Source organism: Pseudorca crassidens, chromosome 6, assembly GCF_039906515.1.
Source record: "Pseudorca crassidens isolate mPseCra1 chromosome 6, mPseCra1.hap1, whole genome shotgun sequence".
NCBI classification, from domain to species: domain Eukaryota; kingdom Metazoa; phylum Chordata; class Mammalia; order Artiodactyla; family Delphinidae; genus Pseudorca; species Pseudorca crassidens.
Genome location: NC_090301.1, coordinates 26,417,322 through 26,442,323, shown reverse-complemented (window position 1 = coordinate 26,442,323; position 25,002 = coordinate 26,417,322).

The following is a 25,002-nucleotide window of genomic DNA, read 5'->3' as shown; positions in this document are numbered from 1 at the left end:
CTCAAGAATATACATATCCTTCTTCTACCCTCTTTTTTCCTTAAAGAAGCTGTATGTTACTTTCTCAGAAGGATCTACTGAACCACATGCCACTCCGCTTGTCTTTCATGTGGCTCTAGGTGTAGTGCCTCCACCTCCAGACCTCCTGCCTGCTAGCCTGTTGTCACCTTTCTGACCTTAGCCATTTAGATATTCAGCAGAGGGATATGCATTCTTGTGTCTTAAAACTAGCTGTACAAATCATGCATGGACCCTAATATACAACAGATTCAATCTGAGTCATTGGAATTTTGTGGCAGCTCCATAATTTGTACGTGGGAGTGGCTCAGGTAGCTGTCTCATGGGGTGGAACACAGAATGGGGTTGTCTGAACCTGCATTTGCAAAAAACTTTACCTAAGAAAGAAAAAGCGTCTGTTGTGTGTATGAAGGAATGAACGATGAGGAAGTTGATGGAAATTATATTAATGTTCCTCCAAGCCACCTCTTGGCACTGGCATTCTTTGAATGACTTGCTGTCTTTGTGTTTATCTTAGGTGTTGTTTAGGACATTGAGATGCACCACCCCACCTTCCCACCCCCTTTTTAAAAGCAAAGTCTGATTTCTCTTTTTTTGTTTTCTCTTCCCCACAGTTTGTATTTCCTCATTCAAGTGTTTGGTGAGTAAATTTACCTTTACACATGTCTGTGTTCCCAGCCATACATATCAATTTGTAAAAAGCCAAATAGAGAACAGTTTAGCACCAGTGAAATGTCAGGAGAATGCCCAGAAGGCACCAATGCAATACTGGAGTTTCAAATTTTGAGAATGGAATTAGGCCATTAAATCAGTTTTCGTGCCTGTGTCAGGGACCATAGGGATATGTCCTAGTTCTTTAAAAAAAAAAGGAGCAACTGAAACTTACTCAGTATAACTCATGGGTCCATACAGGGGACCTGTGGGAAACCTTTGGACTTGAAACTAAGTGAATCTACATTGAAATGGCCTTTTTCTTTCTTTATTAGATATCTGCTTTGCTCGACAACCTTTTACTTTGGCTTGCTTGCATTATTCTTTTTTGGCTGCACAAGTTGGCTATTCCCCAAGGTTGAAAGAGAAGAAAGAAAAAGAAAAGAAAAAATTGGGGCTAAATCATACTGTTTGTTAGATCACAGGTAGAACCTTTCCTTTCGTGTTGGAGGAAAAGACACACCTCCTCTGGTTTAGATGGGAGACGAACTAGTTTTCAATACAAAGAGTTATTATAATGTCTCCAGTGCCATAGTGGAAGCAAAAACATCCTTCCTATTTGAAAAGTGAGGAAGGATGACAACATATATCTGGGCCCATCATCCTCATTCAGAAAAACCCTGCCTCTGATTGCAGGCTGAATTGCTCATGACCACATTTCTTTTCCAGGGCTTGACAAACTGTGCTTTTTCTAAGTCTCATTATTAGCGTGCTGCCTGTTCCTTCTGTCCACTCGTGCTGCCCTGCTGTGGTAGTGATTGTTTTGTGTGTATAGGTACTATTGCCCTCAGAGATTAAGGGTGCATTGTGAGCAGAAATAAACCAACGGATCTATTAGTGACTGTACAAATTCTACCCAGCTTTTGGACAATAACTGGAAGATCTCTTCTTGGGAAAGTAAAGTTTCCTTTGGGAATTGGGAGTTAAAACTTGTGTTTACAACTGTGCCTACATCCCCTTTCCCACTCCCTCATCCCTTTTACTTTTTATTTATAATTGCAATTAATAGCCAGAAAAATCATGGAACGTTTAATTTTTTTTTTTTATGTTCTATAGAAAAAAAAAAGGTGAAAAAATTTGCCCAAGTACGTTTACTGAGATTTTCCTAGCAAATCTAGAAGAAATCTTAGTGGACTGCAGGTTCACACTTTTCACATATATCCCTCTCATCCTTACTTTCATACAAATCTAGGAAATTAAAGATGCAGCAGATTATTAAGAAATATTGCTATTTGTTCATTAGAGAGCTTGGTAAGAAACTTATTATTTTAACATTTGACAAATTGTGTGGTCTAGACTGCAAATTTATAGAATGATGGGGAAGTTTGGAGGAGGCCTGGATCCGTGCAAGCAGCCCTAGAAGAAAATCTTTAGTTTGATTTACCTTTTAGGACTGAAGAATATTTATTCCAGGATTTAAAGGGAAAGGGGTCCTCCTTTCCCTCTTTGCACCCAGGGTTGGTTTGACTTGAGGGGTGAGGTATTCAACTGCTGTTGACTTTGCTTTGAATTTCTGGCTACAGAACTTCCAGAAGACAGAGTACATCTCTTGTTGGGTGCAGTATAGGTGGGTGTGTGTTGGCACTGGTTCACTCCCGGCATATCTCAGGAAGGAACACCTTCCTCCCTGCACGTGGACTCCACACCAGTGGAGCGACCCAGAAAGAAGGCTGCTCCACTTCACGTGTGAGCAGGAGAGAAACTTCCCTTCCCTGGCATACTTATCTGCTAGCACTTTGATATTTCCAATGTGGAGGTCATAGGAGCAAGTAAATAAATATTAGATAAGGAACAATCAAAGATATGGAAATCTAGCTTAAGTCACACATCATAAAATGGCGAGACAGAGCCATAAACCAATCACAGAACCTTGGTCGTACTTTCTTTTCCTTATACTATCCTAAGAGTGAAAGAGAGGAAGGAAGGAAAGAGGGAAGGGAGGAAGGAAGATAGCAAGAAAGGAAGAAGAAAGAGAAAGAGAGAAAGAAAGTTTAACTTTATATATAGCCTTGCTTCAGTTAGTGGTTCAGCTGTTATCAGCATTCTCTGGGTTGTGTTATCAGCACATAACTGTGTTATCAGCACATAACAGTGTTATCAGCATTGTTCTGCTCCTCTGAATAGCATTTAGGAAATCTCTTAGAACTGGAGCCTTGTTGCTAGCAGTAATATTCTCAGAGATATATATAGACTTACCTCTGACCCACAAACTGTCCCCAGTATAGATTATAATTGTGCATAAACCCTTCTTTCCTTTCCTGCGCAGCCATGATGGGTTTCTCTATATGGGTTTATGTGACTTTGGTAGATCAGTCTTAGCATTGGTTGTAAAAAATAATCTTGCACCTAATATATGCATACGACTTTAATAAGTAAATGGAGAATTATGTCCTAAGTGATTGTACAATAGCATTTTTATTGCAGAATTGAAAAATTTTAAATGATGCATGTTAACATCTGAATTTGCCACTGCAGCTTGAACTCCTCTTCTGCTTGTGGAGTCAGGCGCACTGTGTCTGCAGAGATAGGATTTCAGAGTACTTGTGGAAGGTAGTGGGGATTAGGGCATTTATTGGCCTAATTAATGGTGACAGCGTATATCAAAAGTGAGAAGAAAGGCTCTCTTCTTTCAGTGGTGAGCCATGGCTATAATCAACAAAAGCTGGATTTCTTGGAAAATTAAAAGTGGGTTAGTCCAATTCTTGTACCATCAAACTGTCATCTAAAATGCGGACCACACAATACATGTGTACACAGTGAACTTCTTGGTCTGTTAATGTAATTCTCAAAAAGCTCAGTTTATATTTTTTCCTGTGTGTCTGAAATAGCAATATAATCCACAGAGCCCAACTTGAGATTCCAGTTATGTTTCTACCTCAAGAGTCTGTGGTCTCAGAGGAGTCCCTTAAAACTCCTTGGTTCCTGGATTGCTCATCTATAAGATGCAGAATATTGTGGGGCAAAGTTGGAAACCCCTCTTGAGGGCTGTGATGCTCTGGACTGGTACATCTTACAGTGCTTCCAGAGAGCTATTTCTAGAGGCGATTAGTTGGTTTATAAACAAATTCTTTTGATGTGAAGGTTTAAACTGTGTATTGCCAGCAATTGTTTGAATAGTTGACTTGAATGAGTTTAATTGGTTATAAGAGAGTGTTTTGTTCCTTCGGATGATGTAATTACTGCCTGTGTTGAGTTCCTGCAGGAATGATTTAAATGTTGGATGTATTTGAATTGCATCGGTTGTACAAGTGTGCATTTGATATCTGTGGGTTTATTTAGTTCCCCTTGATGTTCTGAGTGTCCTGTGACAGTAGGCAGTTACCATCTCGCCACCACCATTAAGGCACCAGGTATCCACCAATTCCCTCATAAAAAGAGATGTGGGATCACCTCTAGCAGATCTAACAGCCCTGGGGAGTTGTGGATGGCTCCCTCCTAAGAGGAATCTTCTGCAGGGGGGGCCTTTTCCTCTTGGAGGACCAGGCCTTCCCTCAAGCCTATTAACCTGAGGAATAGTCATGTCATTCCACTCAGTTCTTCCTCCTTAACTTAGCAGGGGCTTCAGTGGAGATTTAGCGGTGGTAGTAGCAGAGCTGGTGACAGTGCAACGGAGCCATTGGCAGCAACCAACGCTGTGGTATCAGGAGTTGCTGGTAATGAAGAACCTTGTGGTAGGACTGAAGCCAACAAAGTTGACTGCTACAAATTTAGGTTGAAGCCAACCCAACATGCCAATTGACGAGAGTTAGGCTTCACTATCCTTCCAGAATTCTTTTTCTGTGCTATAGCGTGTTATGATTGTATAACATTCATCATCTGGAATTCTCAAAATATGTTATAAGCAATAGCAGCATTTGATGGCTAGAGAATGATTTAGACATAGTTATATAGTTTAATGACCTACAGCTTTTTGCTTTTTACACATAGAGAAGTAGAAGTTACAGAAGGTTAAATTAATTGATGTAGTCCTCTAGCAAGTCACTACAGAATTCAGAAATAGGATAACTACCATGAATGGGTAGTGGACAATTTCTTTTCTTTTATAAGAAATGCAAGGAAGAACACTTCCTATCGTCGAAGTTTGGTCATCTGCAAAAGATAACTTTAATGTGTTATTTGGAATGGAGCATAGAGGTTATCTGCCTTCCTTACCCCACCATGAAGCCAAGAGGGCTAGCCCAGAGGGTAGCAAAGAATCTAGTAGAGAATATTTTGTTTCTTGTCTGCCTTGCTGATAGGAATTTTAGGCTTACACACTTGGGATACATGGTAAGAGTACATAAAAGCCTAGTTGCTTCACATTCCCATCTGCAGGAAGTCCATCTGTGAAAAATTCAGCTTCTCATTCATTCCATTCTTCTCCTAAGAAGTCTCCAATTCACTCATCCCTAACTAGTTCGGCTGAAGATTCTATAGGTTCCACACCACAGTATAGATCCACCAAGCCTGTTCATTCACCTGATTCTGTTAAAGTCTCAGCCAATAGAAACAACTGGAAAAACATGCAGGAAGCTTCAGAACAGACTGGAAAGCTTGCAGAATCTGGTAGAAGATTTACAGATGAAGAATGAAGCAATGTCTTCAATGATCAGAAATCAAGAAGAGAGGATACAGAAAGTGAAAGACCAGGAAAAAATGTTACTAAAATGATACATTGCTTGCCTATTCTTTACAGAGAGATGATGCCCAATTAATTGTGGTGTTACTTATAATTAGTGCCTTTTTCTTTTTATGTGAAAATTTAATAAAAGATACCCTGTCCTGTAAAAAAAAAAAAAAAAAAAAAAGTCTAATTACAATGAAAGGAGAGGTTTATTTCAGGGGTTCTTAAATTTTTTTGTGTTGTGACTGCTTTGGCAGTCTGGTGAAGCTCGTCACTCCTCCTCAGAATAATTTTGAAATGCACAATATAAAGTACAAAGGCTTCAAGGAAAACACATCACACTGAAATAGTTATCAAAATAATCTTTAAATTGTCATAGAGTAATATGTGTGCTTCTTATGCATTAAGTAACAGAATTTAATGGCTGGCCTAGTAATCATTATAAATCCAAGGTGGTGACATATACAGGATTTCAGTATGTCTGTAAAGACTGTAACAAGAAATAGAAATATCAGTATATTCTATCTACAACAAAGTGACATGTACTGCTGATACTACGGGGGTTTGGTACCTGCATTTATATTTGAATGAAACAGTAAATTTCAGTTAGATGTTAGTGAAAATAAGTGATGTCATTTAATTTAAGAAATTCAAGTTCACGGATCCTTTGAATTCCATCCCTGGGCCCTTCTCTGGGGGTCAAAATGAAGAACCTCTGGGTTTCTAAGTTATCTTTTTTCACCTGCTTCTCTGGGATGGTGTTCAAATAGGGATTCCCAATAAGTTTTCAAATAGGGGGCATACTGGTGGCTTCACTGGAGGAGAACTGAGTGGAGTTAGCAGAGGATTGCAGTAAGAGCACAGGCTAGATGAATCCTAGATCGAATTATAAAGTAATAAGGTTTTTTTTTCTGCCCATTCACTGTTCTTTCTACATAATCTTCCTCCAAGTCAGGTGCTCCGTGCTTCTGAGTGATATGAACCATTCAGTTAGACGTAATTGTTAGTGGCAATGCTTTAGCTTTTACACGGACATATTAAGTGCGTATGTTTACATATGGTCTACAGGGAGAAGGCACTATTTATTCCAAAGGAATCCAGTGCCGGTGATGGATTCTTGGATTCTTCGGCACCTGGGGAGGTGGGTAAAGGGATACTTTTGGCCGTTACTGATACCTTTCAGCCGCTTCCTGCTTGACTATTTCTCTTGCCTACTCGTAAGGCAGGTGCACTTTGGCAAACAGAAGGAAGTAGTTCTTTTGCAGTTTGCTCTTGGTTTTACTTATCCTGGCAGTAACATTTCCCTAGGGGCAGGCAAATACTTCTAGTTGAACATCTCATTTGCAGTGCTGTCATTTGAGGTGATAGTCATTTGTAGTTTGTAGAGGAATGATTCCATTCCTGTGAGTGAACAGATGGGTTAATAAAGCTGTCTGAGGTTGTAACCTGGTTTACAAGCTATTTTCAGGGCATCATGGTGTCATGATCCTGAATTTTGAACCACCAATAGTCTGTTAGATTATAAGCACCTTGAAAACCAGGGTTAAACCTCACGTAAACCAGGGCCATATCAACGCGGTAGAGAGGTATGCTTCACCTCTAGGCTTTAAGAGGTAAAGGTGGTGTGGTGTATGTTGCTGTCATGTAACACAGAGAAAATATTTACGCTCTGACAATACATTAACTTCATAAAAAAGAACTAAAATGAGTCGTGTGCTATTTTATTCTAAGTGTGTTTTCTTCATTGCCTAACTTGTCTAACTATAAAATGACTTTGGCATCTTGAAAGAAATGATCACATAAGTGCAAGCACGTTTTTTAAAGAATTGACGCTTTATGAGCCTTAGATGAAGGCATTCTTTTAAATTTGTTGTTTTAATTATGTTCTCAAGCTCTCCTACTTTTTGTAGTGAGCTTGGTTTTGTTTTATGGTTCACGTAGTATGCACTGAGACTTGTTTTGAAGCCAGGTAAGAGGGAAGATGGGGAAGACAGTGGGGGCAAGCCACCGTTCTGCTGGACCTCTGCTAGGCTCAACTGTCAAGAGTGTACACTGCAGGCACCATTGATGCTTAATAGCATAAGGCAGAGGTTTTCAGTCCTGGCCGCATGTTAGAATAATGTGAGGAGCTTTTAAAACATACCAATTAAGTCAGAACCCCTGGTGGTGGGCCTCTGTCTTTGGTATGTATTAAAACACGCCAGGCGATTCTAATGTGCAGCCATAGTTGAGAATTATTGGTATAATGGATGTGAATATCAGTCTACGAACGCAAATGGGCAAGAAACTGAACTCAAACTATTTTTTATTCCTAACCTCAAGTTCGCTATTAACCTCAATCTTTCTTATGGTTTACTTAACCCCCCCCAATAGTTCAAAGTTGTTACATAATGCAAAATTTGGGGGATCAGAGGTGCCTCTTTATTTGTAGGTCATCTGCCCTCTGAGGTTACCATTGTGTGTCCACCCTCCCATTAGGATGGCACTTGGGGTCTAGTGGTGTAGGATGCTTGGAGCACTTGTGTCTTTCTGTGTTGTGCTTCACCAAGTCACCAGGACTAGGGCTAAGGGGGTGCCACAAAATTCAGTTACCACCCAAGTCATATTTTCATGCAAAATTCACAAATTCTAAATTAATGCAAAAAATTCACGATGAACAATATCAAAATTTTAAAGAAAGATAGGATCTGTATATCCTTCATCATCAAGCATTTTTTTGTGTGTGGGAAATACAGCCTCTCTAGCAACACAGGATTTTCTTCCTGCCTTCTAGTTGAAGAAATCTCATTTAATCCAAGGAAACTCCTTTTGCCAGCACGACTGCATATTTGGCTTGCATATTTGATCTCTTCAGGAGTATTTCCTCTTAGCGCTTTCCCCAAAATGGTCTTAGACTTACGGAAGCAAAATATATGAAGAAAGGTATTTAGTGGACAACTTTGAATTTTCTTCCATTTGCCACACCTCTCTCTGTCACTGAGCAGTGAATTTACTACCTGAGGTATGTGTGAGTGTGTGTGTGTAGTTTGTGTGTGTGTACATGTGTATATGGGGGAATAGGGTACCATAAGTTAGTTTTCCTCTTTCTTTCTTCCTCCCTCCCTCCCTCCTTCCTTTCTCCCTCCCTCCCTTCCTCCCTCCCTCCTTCCTTCCCTCCCTCCTTCCTTCCCTCCTTCCTTCCTTCCTTCCTTCCTTCCTTCCCTCCTTCCTTCCTTCCTTCCTTCCTTCCTTCCTTCCTTCCTTCTTTCCTTCCTTCCTTCCTCCCTCCCTCTCTCTCCCTTCCTTCCTTCCTTCCTTCCTTCCTTCCTTCCTTCTTTCCTTCCTTCCTTCCTCCCTCCCTCTCTCTCCCTTCCTTCCTTCCTCCCTCCCTCTCTCTCCCTTCCTTCCTTCCTTCCTTCCTTCCTTCCTTCCTTCCTTCCTTCCTTCCTTCTTTCCTTCCTTCCTTCCTCCCTCCCTCTCTCTCCCTTCCTTCCTTCCTTCCTTCCTTCCTTCCTTCCCTCCTTCCTTCCTTCCTTCCTTCCTTCCTTCCCTCCTTCCTTCCTTCCTTCCTTCCTTCCTTCCTTCCCTCCTTCCTTCCTTCCTTCCTTCCTTCCTTCCTTCCTTCCTTCCTTCCTTCCCTCCTTCCTTCCTTCCTTCCTTCCTTCCTTCCTTCCTTTCTTTCTTTCTTTCTTTCTTTCTTCCTTCCTTCCTTCCTTCCTTTCTTTCTTCCTTCCTTCCTTCCTTCCTTCCTTCCTTCCTTTCTTCCTTTCTTTCTTTCTTTCTTTCTTTTTCTTTCTTTTCTTTCTTTCTTCTTTCAGGCTATTTGATGGGGAACACCAAACATTTATTTTCAAAACTTCAGATCCTTGCCATCAAAATGCCCTGTCTCTGATACCGAGTATTTCTTTGAGTGTGTCTTATATAGGTTCCTCACCAAAAATTTCACCCCAGCAGGGCACTGCCAATGCACTAGAAGTGTCTATGGCATCTGCTGCCCCCTTAGATGCTGTGATGTACATGAGAGAATACTCAACTTTCCCACTCCACATTTTACTATTTGAAGAATTTAAAAACCTGTGTATGTCTCTGTCTCCAGGGCAGTTTGGGGAAACAAGTCCTCCATCCATCTCTCAGAAGAACTTTGTGGTTCCTGCCTCTGTTCCCTGGGTGTTTGTGAATAAAATATTCCTCCTCCTCTGGCCACATGGGAATTAAGAGCCACACAGGAGTTAACTCATGCAAACTGAGTCCTCTCGAGGAGCCCCTGGGCAGGAATGTCCAAACATCAGAAGCTCATCTATCTCGGCTTTAAGTTTCACTCTTCTCATTCTCATGCACTCCACCTACACCTCCTCCATAAAACTTAACTCTAACTCAGGATATATCCAGAATCCTTTCAGTTTTCAACAGCTCACCTGTCATGGCCCTGGTCCCGGTCAGCACGACCTTCCCCCTGGGAAACTGCAGTGGCTTCCTAACTGGTTGCGGGCAGGAGCTGCTAATGCTCATGTAGGTGCCTATTCTTCCTTTCTTGGTTGGCACAGCACTTGGCAAATTGGCATCCAGGGAGAGCTGTATGACTGGTTCTCATCATGGGTGTGAACCTAGATCTGGAGGCACCAGCCTCCCCAGGTGGAGGAGTGTGTGCCCTCCCACACTCTTTCTCTTTCCAAATTCTCCAGCTAAATGTGGAGAAGAACACTGAGGACCTGGGGGAGAGATGGACCACAAGATGGAAAAGACCCTGAATTACCACGTACCCTGAATTACTATATGGATCACAATCGTCATGTGAGTAAAAACTAAAGCTATTGTGCTGGTAGATGCTTGACTCCATGCCTCGTCTTCTCAGCAACACCTTTCCTGGCCACCCCATTTAATTTATGTAATTTATTTATTTTTTATTTTGTTTACTTGGTTATCTTTTTTTTAACATCTTTACTGGAGTATAATTGCTTTACAAAGGTGTGTTAGTTTCTGCTTTATAACAAAGTAAGTCAGCTATACATATATATATATCTCCCCATATCTCCTCCCTCTTGTTTCTCCCTCCCACCCTCCCTATCCCACCCCTCTAGGTGGACACAAAGCACGGAGCTGATCTCCCTGCGCTATGCAGCTGCTTCCCACTAGCTATTTTACATTTGGTAGTGTATATATGTCCATGCCATTCTCTCACTTTGTCCCAGCTTACCTTTCCCCCTCCCCGTATCCTCAAGTCCATTCTCTATGTCTGCATCTTTATTCCTGTCCTGCCCCTAGGTTCTTCACAACCATTTCTTTTTTCTTAGATTCCATATATATGTGTCAGCATACGGTATTTGTTTTTCTGTTTCTGACTTACTTCACTCTGTATGACAGACTCTAGGTCCATCCACCTCACTACAAATAACTCAATTACGTTTCTTTTTATGGCTGAGTAATATTCCATTGTATCTATGTGCCACATCTTCTTTAACCATTCATCTGTTGATGGAAATGTAGGTTGCTACCATGACCTGGCTATTGTAAATAGAGCTGCAATGAACATTTTGGTACATGACTCTTTTTGAATTATGGTTTTCTCAGGGTATATGCCCAGTAGTGGGATTGCTGGGTCGTATGGTAGTTCTATTTTTAGTTTTTTAGGGAACCTCCATACTGTTCTCCATAGTGGCTGTATCCATTTACATTCCCACCAACAGTGCAAGAGGGTTCCCTTTTCTCCACACCCTCTCCAGCATCTATTGTTTGTAGATTTTTTGATGATGGCCACTCTGACTGGTGTGAGATGATATCTCATTGTAGTTTTGTTTTGCATTTCTCTAATGATTAATGATGTTGAGCATTCTTTCATGTGTTTGTTGGCAACCTGTATACCTTCTTTGGAGAAATGTCTGTTTAGGTCTTCTGCCCATGTTTGGATTGGGTTGTTTGTTTTTTTGATACTGAGCTGCATGAGCTGCCTGTAAATTTTGGAGATTAATCCTTTGTCAGTGGCTTTATTTGCAAATATCTTCTCCCATTCTGAGGGTTGTCTTTTTGTCTTTTTTAATGGTTTCCTTGGCTGTACAAGAGCTTTTAAGTTTCATTAAGTCCCATTTGTTTATTTTTGTTTTTATTTCCATTTCTCTAGGAGGTGGGTCAAAAAGGATCTTGCTGTGATTTATGTCATAGAGTGTTCTGCCTGTGTTTTCCTCTAAGAGTTTATAGTGTCTGGCCTTACATTTAGGTCTTTAATCCATTTTGAGTTTATTTTTGTGTATGGTGTTAGGGAGTGTTCTAGTTTCATTCTTTTACATGTAGCTGCCCAGTTTTCCCAGCACCACTCATTGAAGAGGCTGTCTTTTCTCCATTCTATATTCTTGCCTCCTTTTTCAAAAATAAGGGGACCATATGTGCATGGGTTTATCTCTGGGCTTTCTATCCTGTTCCATTCATCTCTTTCTGTTTTTGTGCCAGTACCATACTGTCTTGATTACTGTAGCTTTGTAGTGTAGTGTGAAGTCAGGGAGCCTGATTCCTCTAGGTCCGTTTTTCTTTCTCAGGATTGCTTTGGCTATTCAGGGTCTTTTGTGTTTCAATACAAATTGTGAAATTTTTTGTTCTAATTCTGTGAAAAGTGCCATTGATAATTTGATAGGGATTGCATTGAATCTGTAGATTGCTTTGGGTAGTAGAGTCATTTTCACAATGTTGATTCTTCCAATCCAAGAACGTGGTATATCTCTCCATCTATTTGTATCATCTTTAATTTCTTTCATCAGCCAAACACTAATATATACTTTTAAAAAGCTCTCTAGGGCTTCCCTGGTGGTGCAGTGGTTGAGAGTCCACCTGCCGATGCAGGGGACACGGGTTTGTGCCCCGGTCTGGGAAGATCCCACGTGCCGCGGAGCGGCTGGGCCCGTGAGCCATGGCCACTGAGCCTGCACGTCCGGAGCCTGTGCTCCGCAACGGGAGAGGCCACAACAGTGAGAGGCCCGCGTACAGCAAACAAACAAAAAAAAGCTCTCCATATGATTCTTTTGTGCAGCCACAGCCTAGACCATTGGTCTTGCTAATGTCCCTCCCAGCATTGACATCTTGTGACTGGGTGGATAATTTAGGTCTTTCTAATTCTATGGAAAATAAAGTCAGAATCACTAGTGATTTCCCGTGATAACTTCTTGGAGGTTATATTACATGCTGCCACTAGATGGTAGTGGCAACTCCTGGGATGGAGGTGATTCTAGTTATTTGGGATTTTTCCCTTCCCTGTGTAATATACTTGAGACACCTAGCTTAGGAAGCTTTGTGGGGACTTGACAATTTAGTTCCTTTCCCTGAGCCAGAGGCCCAGAAGTGCAGCTGTTTTTCTTGACAAGCTGATGGAGACTCATTAAATAAACCTTCTATCGTCTGAAGGGAGAAAGTGAACCCCTGCATAGATATTAGCTCACATTTCTCTTCTTATTTCCAGCAGGTGTATGCTCCTTCCTTGTTCTCTGTATTCTTCTCTCCCTTTTTCTGTCAATGGCCTCTCTTTTCCTTTCTTTCTCTTTTTTTCTTGGTTTCTACCTCTAACCCCTATGTATAATTTGGTTATAATAACTAATGAGAGAATACATTTTATTTTGCTACCTTGGTGGTTGATAAAAATTTCAGGAATCTAAAAATGATTCAGACCCAGCATCCTTAGAAGGGTGAACGTATCCAGGTTACAATGGGGAAATTCTTATTCAGGGGACTTCTTCCGTAACAGCTGTGGCAGCGCCAGCCAAATCTAGGAAGAAAGGAAGAATTTTATGTGCCTATCAGAGAGAAACAGGCAAAATCCTCTTCTTTCTACAGCACAATTCGGGTGAGGGCCAAAGCTCTGGGTGTACATGTAAGTAGGGGTTTTGTACAATAATAGGGTGTGCTTCTCCAATGCTTTTCATCCCAAGATCTCAAAGCACACTTGCTGCTTTATTCTGTATAGCTGCCTGTTTTCCCTGGGCTGTCAAAATAGGAAGATGTGCTGTGATTTTTTTTTTTTTCCCCAAAGAGATTGCATTCCTTCCCTGGCTTTGTTCCAGCCCAGCTGCTTGTTGTTCAGGGAGATGCTGTGCTGTTGGTGCCAGTATACCACTGAGCTTTCTTCTTCCCTGAGTGACATATTCTGATGGATCATTGCCTGGAACAGTGGAGCAAAGCATGGTGTGTGTCCATCTGTGAAGAGCTCTTGTTGTTTACTATTCTCTTATTTCCTTCTGGCAGCATCAGATACCAATCTTCATTAAAAAAACAAAACAAAACAATCAACCAACCAACTAAAAAAAAAAACAAAAAAAACACACCAAACAATGCAAAAAACAAAAAATACTTTAAAAATCCTTTCTTTAAATTAATAGTTAATGTTTATTGAGTGCCTACTCTGTGCCAGGTACTGTTTTAAACACTTGACATATATCCTATCATTTAATCCTCACATCAATGTCATGATCTAGGGTCTATTATTATCCCCAATTTACAGATGAGGAAACTGAGTAAAAGCAGGGGTAAGGAAATTGCTCAGTGCCACACAGCTGATACATAGATGAGCCAAACTCTGAGCTCAGGCAACCTGACACCAGAGGTTATGGTCACTTAACCCTACATGTAGACTCTAAGTGTTGGGTATTAGAGTCCTACTGAAATAAAGGATACGTTCTCCAATTGAATAGTCATTAGGAAAGGGTGTATTTCCTGTTAACATAACTACATTTTCTTTGGTGTAAGATTGAATAGATGCTCCAAACCCAGTCTTTCCCCATTCTGGAGGAACTAAGTGCGTTCTGGTATTCCCACTTCTTATTGGTTAGGCAATCAAAAGGAGGGAAACTTCTTTCTTAATTGTGATTGGCATGATTCAGTGGGTCTACACAATCTTAAATAAGTTTGAGAAACAAGCAACTGGGAACGTGATCCTTGTTTGGATTTTGGTGACTTACTTCTGCATTACCTGAGAGGCGGCAGAGATAGGGACAATATATATAAAACTCTAACAGATGGCATTTGGAAGCTTTCCCTGCTAGCCATACACTAACTGCTTTAGGTCGGAAGAATTCAAGAGGAGAAACACAACCACAGCCTAGGAGAGTGCATTCTTAGTGTAATTCATGTGATTTGGGGCATGAAGAGAGCAGACAGTAGTACTTCTCTGAATGAGTGACTTTTGAGGGCATATAATAGTATTATAAATGGAGAATCTAGAAGGAAGAAAATCATGATCTTTGGGGTTTTGAAATCCGTTCAATCAACATATCATGAAGAAACTAGCTACTAAAAAGAGGAAAAGAGCACAGTCCCTGCTGTAGAACAATAATGGTCTCAACAGAAGAATCCAAGAGTCAGCATCACTGTGCAGACATCCAAGGGAGCTGCTAGAGACTCAGTATTCAAGGACCTTCATGACTCCATAAGCAAAGATCGAGGCTTAGAAATAAGCTTACGTCACACTGCTAGTTTAGCCACATGGGACGAGGGCAATATGCTGTATGTCTAGAACAACATGGAAAGGCTTTTAGAGCGGCTGTTACCTGAGCCACACTGATTGAGGGTCAATACCAATTCCTTAGTGAGAAAGGACTAGACGAAACTCAAAAGTGACTGACACTTTTACTGTTAGGGGCATATTTTTTTCATTTATACGTTGCAGTTTTGAGGCTTCTCAGCAAACTTATTCATGTCAGTATAATTCTCTAGTTAAAAATTTTCTCTCAGTTTTGTTCTGTGTGAGTCTCTGCATCATGAATTATACTGTTTCCGATTCACAATGAATTGTCCCCTGACCACCCTAATCAAAACTAAACTCACCATCTTTCCCCTAGGCCTCTTAATTTTCCTGGAAACCATATTTCAGAGCACGACAAAACCAGCTACCTTGTTGCTCAAACCCAGAATGTGGTTGGTAGCTTCTTAATGCTACTCTCACCCCTTCATCCAATCAATCTACAAGTCCTGTAGTTTCCATCTCTTAATGCCTCTTGAATCTATCTTCTTTTCCTCTTTAAGTGCCTTTAAGTTCAAGATCTCATTGCTCCTCATTTGTATTATTGATCTTTGTTTCTCCTCTTTGACTACATTCCTGTGTATCCTTCTCTTTGGTTTAATGACTTTTTAAAAAAATGCATATCTGATCATGTTACTTCTCTGCTTAAACTCCAGCAGTTCCATAGAGCTTTCAGCATAAAGTAAACTCTGCCTTAGTAAATGGAGCCCTTGAAGATTTGAACACTGGCCTCCTCTCTACCTTTATACCCCCGCCTCACCCTTGCATGCAGTTTGTCAGATAAGTTGCTGTGGCACATCTGTCTTCACACATGCTGTCCCTCTATCAGCGCCTACTTTTCCCTCAAAAGTCAGCTTATGCCTCCTCCTCCAGAAAGCCTTTAAATGATAGACCTCACCTGTACAGTTAAGACTTCAATTTTTCTTTTTTTCTCCAATATTTTTCATTCCTTTCTTTATCATTTCCTTGGTGTCAGGCTTTTCTTCTTTTTTTCAGTTACTTATTAAAATATTAAGTTCCTTTCTTTCTACTATTCTTTTATTGATCTCTCTCTTCTTTACCTTTATGCATAGATTAATATACACTAAGTTTTGGTCTACTCTTTTCTGTGTCCTTACTTTATTTCTGTACATATTTGCCCTATAATCTTTTGTGAAAAAGGAACTATTTTACAAAGGAATTTTTAGTCCTGCTTTATCAATGACATTAACCTAAGGAAAACCCAGGAAGAAACACATTGAACTTTTCTACCTAATTCCTTTAAATTAGTCCTCTTACTGTAATAATACTGTTCCCAGCAGTTAAAGGTTTGTCTGTATCAAATATTAATACAGTTTATTGTTGTATAATCTTCAAAGAGAGTCTTAAGGTCTACAAACCTTAAGACTAGAGCGAGGATGGGTCAGAAGTCCAGGGTGCACTCATGTGTGTGACTTATGGCAAGGTAAAGGTTTCCATTTGTCAGTGATAAGATGGGTAGGCCAAGAGCAGCCCCTTTCATAAATTTGGTCTGGGTCAAATCCAATTCATAGATATTCAGCCAACAGAAGTATGAGTTGCAATTTTTCGTGGCCTTGAACTGCCCCACCTCGGATCCTGGGAAATCAATGTGGTTTTGTTCAGCAGTGACTGCCTGAAAGGACCATAAATCAGGAGCTTCCATACAAAACTTTTATTGTCAAAGTAATGGCAAAGAAAAATGATAGCAGTTATTACACTTGCACAGTTTAGCCTTTTTTCTTTCTCATTGATGTTTCTTTCCAATTTTCTTTCCTTTTTTTTTTTTAATCTGACTGATAAGAGCATGTAGATTTTGAATTTTTTCTAGAGGACTATGTGATACAAAACAGCACACAGTTCAGAGGGATGTCTTAAATAATTTTATTTGTTGAAACTCATTCTGGTTATGCTTCATTTTGAACTTGTCCACCAAGTGATTATCCAAAATGAGAGTTTTTCATTTTTGATAACTGCAAGCCATCTTTTGCAATTTTGTATCATAATTATATATCAGACTCAGAACATTATACATGCTATCCATGGGATTTGTTCATCTGCCACTGTACAAAGTGATTAGTAACTTCATATGGTGGTGCTGTGACAGTTTAACCACCATCAATGAGGTTCTGTGTACTCGTGACACCCTGACAAGTTGATATGTTGAAATCTGTTGTGTCTTACAAGTAATTGGTCACTAAAGATTGTTAAGATACCCAAGATTGTGAATGATTTTGTTTTATAATTAGATTGGATTCACAGTGATTCTTATGATGATGCTGTTACTGCCACTTTTTTTAGTGGAAGAAATAATAGTGCTAGAGCCATTTGTCCTAGGTTTTTTTTTTTTTTTTTTTTTTGCGGTACGCGGGCCTCTCACTGTTGTGGCCTCTCCCATTGCGGAGCACAGGCTCTGGACGCGCAGGCTCAGCGGCCATGGCTCACGGGCCCAGCCGCTCCGCGGCATGTGGGATCTTCCCGGACCGGGGCACGAACCCGTGTCCCCTGCTTCGGCAGGCGGACTCTCAAACACTGCGCCACCAGGGAAGCCCCCTGTCCTAGTTTTTTATGCTAAGTGCTAATTACTACCCAATATCTGTTCACTTCCTTTCCTTAAAGAAGCCATGATTTTTAGCTGAGTACATGGGTGGTTAGAATAAAGACCATATATCCCAGCCATTCTTGTAGATAGGTGTAGCCATTGACTAAATTCTGGCCAATGGAATGAAAGTAGAAGTGGTATGTGCAATTTATAGGAAGTGTCTCTAAAGGAAGGGGGCATGCTCTTTTGTCTTCTTTCACTTTTCTGTTGATTGGACTATGGATATGATGGCTGAAGCTCCAGCAACCTTCTTGGGCCACAAGATAACTTTGGGAAAGGAAGTCACTTAAGAAAAGGAACTGGGTGCCTGATTCTGTGGAGCCTTCTACCAGACCAACTTCTGGACTTATTGGATAGGAAAGAGAACCATGTTTCTAATTTGTTAAACTTCCACTATTTCTTTTTTTCTGAACCTAATTCTCATTATAATAAATTCCAAACAAAATAAATGTTGAGAATTGAAGTAATGAGTCCATGATTCCTAAATTCCAGACCAAAACTTCTGATTTCTGAACCTTTCCATGTGGATGACCCAAATTTAACTTATTAATTTCTTCTCCAGATTCACTCCTATTGTGTTTTTCTTACCTCTGTTCATTCTAAACTAAACCTTGAAAACATCTTTAGTTCCTTTCCTTCTCATGCTATTATGAGAGAATCTACCACAGTCAAGAAGATTTTCTCCCTGAAATGGTCTTGAAAAATCAGAATACATTCTTCACTGAGTTTCCTGATCAGTTTCCATAGAAAAGTAAATTTACTTATTAAGTTGTGCCAAGTTGTTACTTGTGATTTGTATATGTACACCATTTTTTTCCTGCATCGTAAATTAATTCTGCCTAACCAGGCAGAGTTGCTATTTAATACTTTAATTCAGTGTCTGGAGACCTGATTTCATTTTGCCCAAGGTGTGACCACTGCTTTCTGAAATTACAAATAAGTTACATGAAAATCCCTGAAAGATGTAAAGAACTTATGCATCTAAGTTATTCTATTTCATATTTTTGATGCAATTCTGAAAGTAAAACTTTTATCCATCTCTCTAGCATCACTTATAAGCATTAAATTAAGAAGAGTGTTATATCTAAAGTTTGAAGTATTGAAATTTACAAAATTTTCTTTTTAGAAAGTGATGTTTAACAAAATGTTAGTAGTTTGGCTGGGGTCTAATCTGAATAATAATTGTAGTGGACATCCATCATTATTTATAGCTGCCCATTATTTTCTAAACAGCTTTTCTGTCTATGGAAAAACCAATGCATCAAAAGCATTTCCTATTCTAGTTGGATTTTGAACTCTAATTCCCAGCCTTACATGTAGCTGAGTACCAAACATGTGACCCAGGCCTCACCATCAGGTGAACCTGAATAAGACTTCAGTTCAAAGGTGGGCACTACGAGGCATCAGTGGAGTTTGCACTTTTCTGATGCAAGTATTGGCAGCAGTATTTGGCTTTAGGAAGGGGCAGTGAGTTTTGGAAAAATTCCTTATGAAAAAGTAGCATTGGTTCTAGTGGTTATAGTGATATTGTCAGAGACAAGTTTCAGTGTGCAGTGTTCAGAGGCAGCAGTTACAGCTGTGGTTTCCTCACTAGCCCAAGTCTCTGTTATGTTCCTGGAAGCATAGCCACATGTTTATTTTTATTTTTATATCCTTCAAAACATTTCTGAGGACTACAAATTATTATTTATTTAGTTATTTATATTTTATCAGTTTTAGAATTTATTCTTTTATCCTAGTTCATGCTAAGATGATAAGATGGTGATATACGCTTTGGTATGGATTTTGGCTAAACTTATGAGTTTAAAATACTGATATATACATATAAAACATATATATATATTTATTAAACACATTTATTGAGATATAATTGATATCTAATAAACTATATTTAAAAAGTATTTAATTTGACATATGTTTACATATGTGTAACTGTAACTGCAATCAAGATAATGAATATATCCATCACCCCCAGTTTCCTCACACCCTTTTGTAATTCCTCCTTCCCACCTATCTTCCCAGTCAAATCCTGATCTGTTTCAGTCACTATAGATTCATTTGCATTTCTAGAGTTTTACATGAATTTAATATGACTGTCTAGCTTCTTTCACCAAACATAATTATTTTGAGATTCATCCATGTTGTTGTGTGTATCAGTAGTTCATTTCTATTCATTGTTGTGTTTGAGTATTGTTGGGCTTATTTGATCTATGGGTTTATAATTTTATCAAATTCAGAAAATTTCAACCATTATTTTTCAAATGTTTTTCTGTCCCTATGGTTCTCTCCTTTGAGGACTCCAACTACTTATATATTAGACCACTAGAAGTTGTCCAACATCTCATTAATGCTTTGTTTGTCTGTTAAAAAAATGGTTTTTCCTTCCATGTTTCATTTTAGAAAGTTTCTGTTGCTATCTTCAAGTTCGTTGATCTTTTCTTCTGCAATATCTAGTTTGGTGTTATCATCTAGTGGATTTTTAATATCAGACATTGTGTTTTTGTTTTTTTTTTTGCGGTACGCGGGCCTCTCACTGTTTTGGCCTCTCCCATTGCAGAGCACAGGCTCCGGACGCGCAGGCTCAGCGGCCATGGCTCACGGGCCCAGCCGCTCCGCGGCATGTGGGATCTTCCCGGACCAGGGCACGAACCCGTGTCCCCTGCATCGGCAGGCGGACTCTCAACCACTGCGCCACCAGGGAAATCCCAAACATTGTGATTTTCATCTCCATAAGTCAATTTCTGTTTTTTAAAAATATCTCTCATGTCTCTACTCAACTATTTGAACATATGAAATATAGTTATGATAATTGTTTTGATTTCTTTACTGCTAATTCTAATATCTATGTGAGTCCTGGATCAATTTTAGTTGATTCATTTTATTTTCTCTACATTATGGGTCATATTTTCATGCCTCTTAGTATGCCTGGTAATTTTTGATTGGATAGCCGACATTGTAATTTTACCTTATTGGGTTCTGGAGATCTTATAATTCCTATAAATATTCCTGAGCTTTGTTCTAGAACACAGCTAAGGTACTTGGTAACAGTTTGATACTTTTGGCTCTTGCTCTTATGATTTCTTAGGTGGAACCAGACCTGTGTTTAGTCTAGGGCTAATTATCCCCTCCCCTCCCCACCCCATTAAAGCAAGACCCTTATGACACTACCCAATGCACTGTGAATTCTGAATATTTTTAGTCTAGCTATTCTCTCTGATCTTTTCAGGTCGTTCTTTTCCTGGCCTTAGGTAATTTCTTTGCATGCCCATGCTGAGTACTAGAGAGAGACCCTTTGTAGAGCTCCAAAGTTCTCTCTTTGTATGTCTCACTCCTCTCTGACACTCCATACTGAGAACTATAGCTGTATTTATCTCCCCAGCCTCAGCTTCATGTCCTTAGAGACAGGGAGTCCACTGGACGCCCTGAACCAAAACCTGAAAAGTCTTCAAGACAGTAAGCTAAGGCAATCACAGGGCTCATTTTTATCCAGTCTGTCTGAGACCCCCTGATCTTGACTGCTTTTTTCCTTAATGGTGAAAGAGAGTTGTTTCATATATACTGTTTGTTTTTGATTGTTTCATGTGGAAGGGTGTATCTAGTTCCTCTTACTCCATCTTAACCAAAAAAGAAAGCCTTCAAAGGGAATTCTGGTTATAATTTTTTTTGAATTTTATTTTATTTTATTTAATACAGCAGGTTTTTATTAGTTATCCATTTTATACATATTAGTGTAAATATGTCAATCCCAAACTCCCAGTTCATCCACCCACCCCCCAACTTTCCCCCCTTGGTGTTCATATGTTTATTCTCTACATTTGTGTCTCTAATTCTGCCTTGCAAACTGGTTCATCTGTACCATTTTTCTAGATTCCACATAAATGTGTTAATATATGATATTTGTTTTTCTCTTTCTGACTTATTTCACTCTGTAGGACGGTCTCTAGGTCCATCCACGTCTCTACAAATGACTCAAATTCATTGCTTTTTGTGGCTGAGTAATATTCCATTGTATATATGTACCACATCATATTTATCCATTCATCTGTTGATGGGCATTTAGGTTGCTTCCATGACCTAGCTATTGTAAATAGAGCTGCAATGAACTTTGGGGTGCATGTATCTTTTTGAATTATGGTTTACTCTGGGTATATGCACAGTAGTGAAATTGCTGGGTCATATGGTAATTCTATTTTTAGTTTTTTAAGGAACCTCCCTACTGGCTGTATCAATAGTGGCAGTATCAATTTACATTCCCACCAACAGTGCAGGAGGATTCCCTTTCCTCCACACCCTCTCCAGCATTTATTGTTTGTAGATTTTCTGATGATGGCCATTCTGACCAGTGTGAGGTGATACCTCATTGTAGTTTTGATTTGCATTTCTCTAATAATTGGTGATGTTGAGCATCTTTTCATGTGTTTGTTGGCAAGCTGTATATCTTCTTTGGAGAAATGTCTATTTAGGTCTTCTGCCCATTTTTGGATTGGGTTGTTTGTTTTTTTGATATTGAGCTGCATTAGCTGTTTATATATTTTGGAGATGAATCCTTTGTCAATTGCTTCATTTGAAAATATTTTCTCCCATTCTGAGGGTTGTTTTTTCATCTGGTTTATGGTTTCCTTTGCTGTGCAAAAGCTTTTAAGTTTCATTAGGTCCCAGTTGTTTATTTTTGTTTTTATTTCCACTGCTGTAGGAGGTGGGTCAAAAAAGATCTTGCTGTGATTTATGTCATAGAGTGTTCTGCCTATGTTTTCCTCTAAGAGTTTTACAGTGTCTGGCCTTACATTTAGGTCTTTAAACCATTTTGAGTTTATTTTTGTGTATGCTGTTAGGGAGTGTTCTAATCTCATTCTTTTATATGTAGCTGTACACTTTTCCCAGCACCACTTATTTTCTCCAGTGACTGTCTTTTATCCATTGTATATCCTTGCCTCCTTTGTCATAGATTAGTTGGCCATAGGTGCATGGGTTTATCTCTGGGCTTGCTATCCTGTTCCATTGATCTATATTTCTGTTTTGGTGCCAGTACTATATTGTCTTGATGACGGTAGCTTTGTAGTATAATCTGATGTCAGGGAGTCTGATTCCTCCAGATCTGTTTTTTTCCCTCAAGATTGCTTTGACTATGTGGGGTCTTCTGTGTCTCCATACAAATTAAAAATTTTTTTGTTTTAGGTCTATAAAAAATGCTGTTGGTAATTTAATAGGGATTGCATTGAATCCGTAGATTGCATTGGGTAGTATAGTCATTTTCACAATATTGATTCTTCCAATCCAAGATCATGGTATATCTCTCCATCTGTTTGTGTCATCTTTGATTTCTTTCATTCTGTGTCTTACAGTTTTCTGAGGACAGGTCTTTTACCTCCTTAGGTAGGTTTATTCCTAGGTACTTTATTCTTTTTGTTGCAATGATGAATGGGATTGTTTCCTTAATTTCTCTTGCTCGTCTTTCATTGTCAGTGTATAGGAATGCAAGAGATTTCTGTGCATTAATTTTGTATTTTGCAGTTTTACCAGATTCATTGATTAGCTCTAGTAGTTTTCTGGTGGCATCTTTAGGATTTTCTATGTATAGTATCATGTCATCTGCAAACAGTGACAGTTGTGCTTCTTTTCCAATTTGTATTCCTTTTATTTCTTTTTCACCTCTGATGGCTCTGGCTAGGACTTCCAATACTAGGTTGAATGATAGTGATGAGAGTGGACATCCTTGTCTTTTTCCTGATGTTAGAGGAAATGATTTCAGTTTTTCACCATTGAGAATGCTGTTTGCTGTGGGTTTGTTGTATACAGCCGTTACTATGTTGAGGAAACTATTCCCTCTATGCCCACTTTCTGGAGGGTTTTTATCATAAATGGGTGTTGAATTTTGTCAAAAGCTTTTTCTGCATCTATTGAGATGATCATATGGTTTTATTCTGCAATTTGTTAATATGGTGTATCACAATAATTGATTGGTGTATATTGAAAAATCCTTGCATCCCTGGGATAAATACTACTTGATCATAATGTATGATCATTTTAATATGTTGTTGGATTCTGTTTGCTAGCATTTGTTGAGGATTTTTTGCATCTATGTTCATCAGTGATATTGGTCTGTAATTTTCTTTTCTTGTAGTGTATTTGTCTGGTTTTGGTATCAGGGTGATGGTGGCCTCGTTGAATGAGTTTGGGAGTTTTCCTTCCTCTGCAATGTTTTGGAAGAGTTTGAGAAGGATGGGTGTTAGCTCTTCTCTAAATGTTTGATAGAATTCACCTGTGAGGCCATCTGGTCCTGGACTTTCGTTTGTTGGAAGATTTTTAGTCACCGTCTCAATTTCATTACTTGTGATTGGTCTGTTCATATTTTCTATTTCTCCTATTTCAGTCTTGGAATATTATACCTAAGAATTTGTCCATGTATTCCAGATTGTCCAATTTATTGGCACAGAATTGCTTGTAGTAGATTCTTTTTTTTAAAATGTTTATATATTTATTTTCTTATTAGTCATCCATTTTATACACATCAGTGGAAACATGTCGATCCCAATCTCCCAATTCATCACACCACAACCCCCACCCTCCGCCGCATTCCCCCCTTGGTGTCCATACATTTGTTCTCTACTTATGTGTCTCAATTTCTGCTCTGCAAACCGGTTCATCTGTACCATTTTTGAGGTTCACATATATGCGTTAATATACGATATTTCTTTTCCTCTTTCTGACTTACTTCACTCTGTATGACGGTTTCTAGATGCGTACACGTATCTACAAATGACCCAGTTTCGTTCCTTTTTATGGATGAGTAATATTCCATTGTATATATGTACCACATCTTCTTTATCCATTCGTTTGTTGATGGGCCTTTAGGTTGCTTCCATGATGAATATTGGGGTGCATGTGTCTTTTGTTTTTTCTTCTTTTTTTTTTTTTTTGCGGTACGTGGGCCTCTCACAGTTGTGGCCTCTCTCATTGCGGAGTACGTGGGCCTCTCACAGTTGTGGCCTCTCCCATTGCAGAGTACACAGGCTCTGGACGCGCAGGCTTAGCGGCCATGGCTCATGGGCCCAGCCGCTCCGTGGCATGTGTGACCTTCCCGGACCGGGGCATGAACCTGTGTTGCCTGCATCTCCACCACTGCGCCACCAGGGAAGTTCCTGCCCATTTTTTGATTGGGTTGTTTGCTTTTTTAATATTGAGCAGTTTATATATTTTGGAGGTAAATCCTTTGTCTGATGATACATTTGCAAGTATTTTTTTCCCATTCTGAGGGTTGTCTTTTTGTCTTGTTTATAGTTTCCTTTGTTGTGCAAAAGCTTTAAAGTTTCATTAGGTCCCATTTGTTTATTTTTGTATTTATTTCCATTACTCGAAGAGGTGAATCAAAAAATATCGTGCTGTGATTTATGTTCAAGAGTGTTCTTCCTATGTTTTTCTCTAAGAATTTTATAGTATCTGGTCTTATATTTAGGTCTCTAATCCATTTTGAGTTTATTTTTGTGTATGGTGTTAGGGAGTATTCTAATTTCATTCTTTTACATGTAGCTGCTCAGTTGTCCCAGCACCAGTTACTGAAGAGTCTGTCTTTTCTCCATTTTATATCCTTGCCTCGTTTGT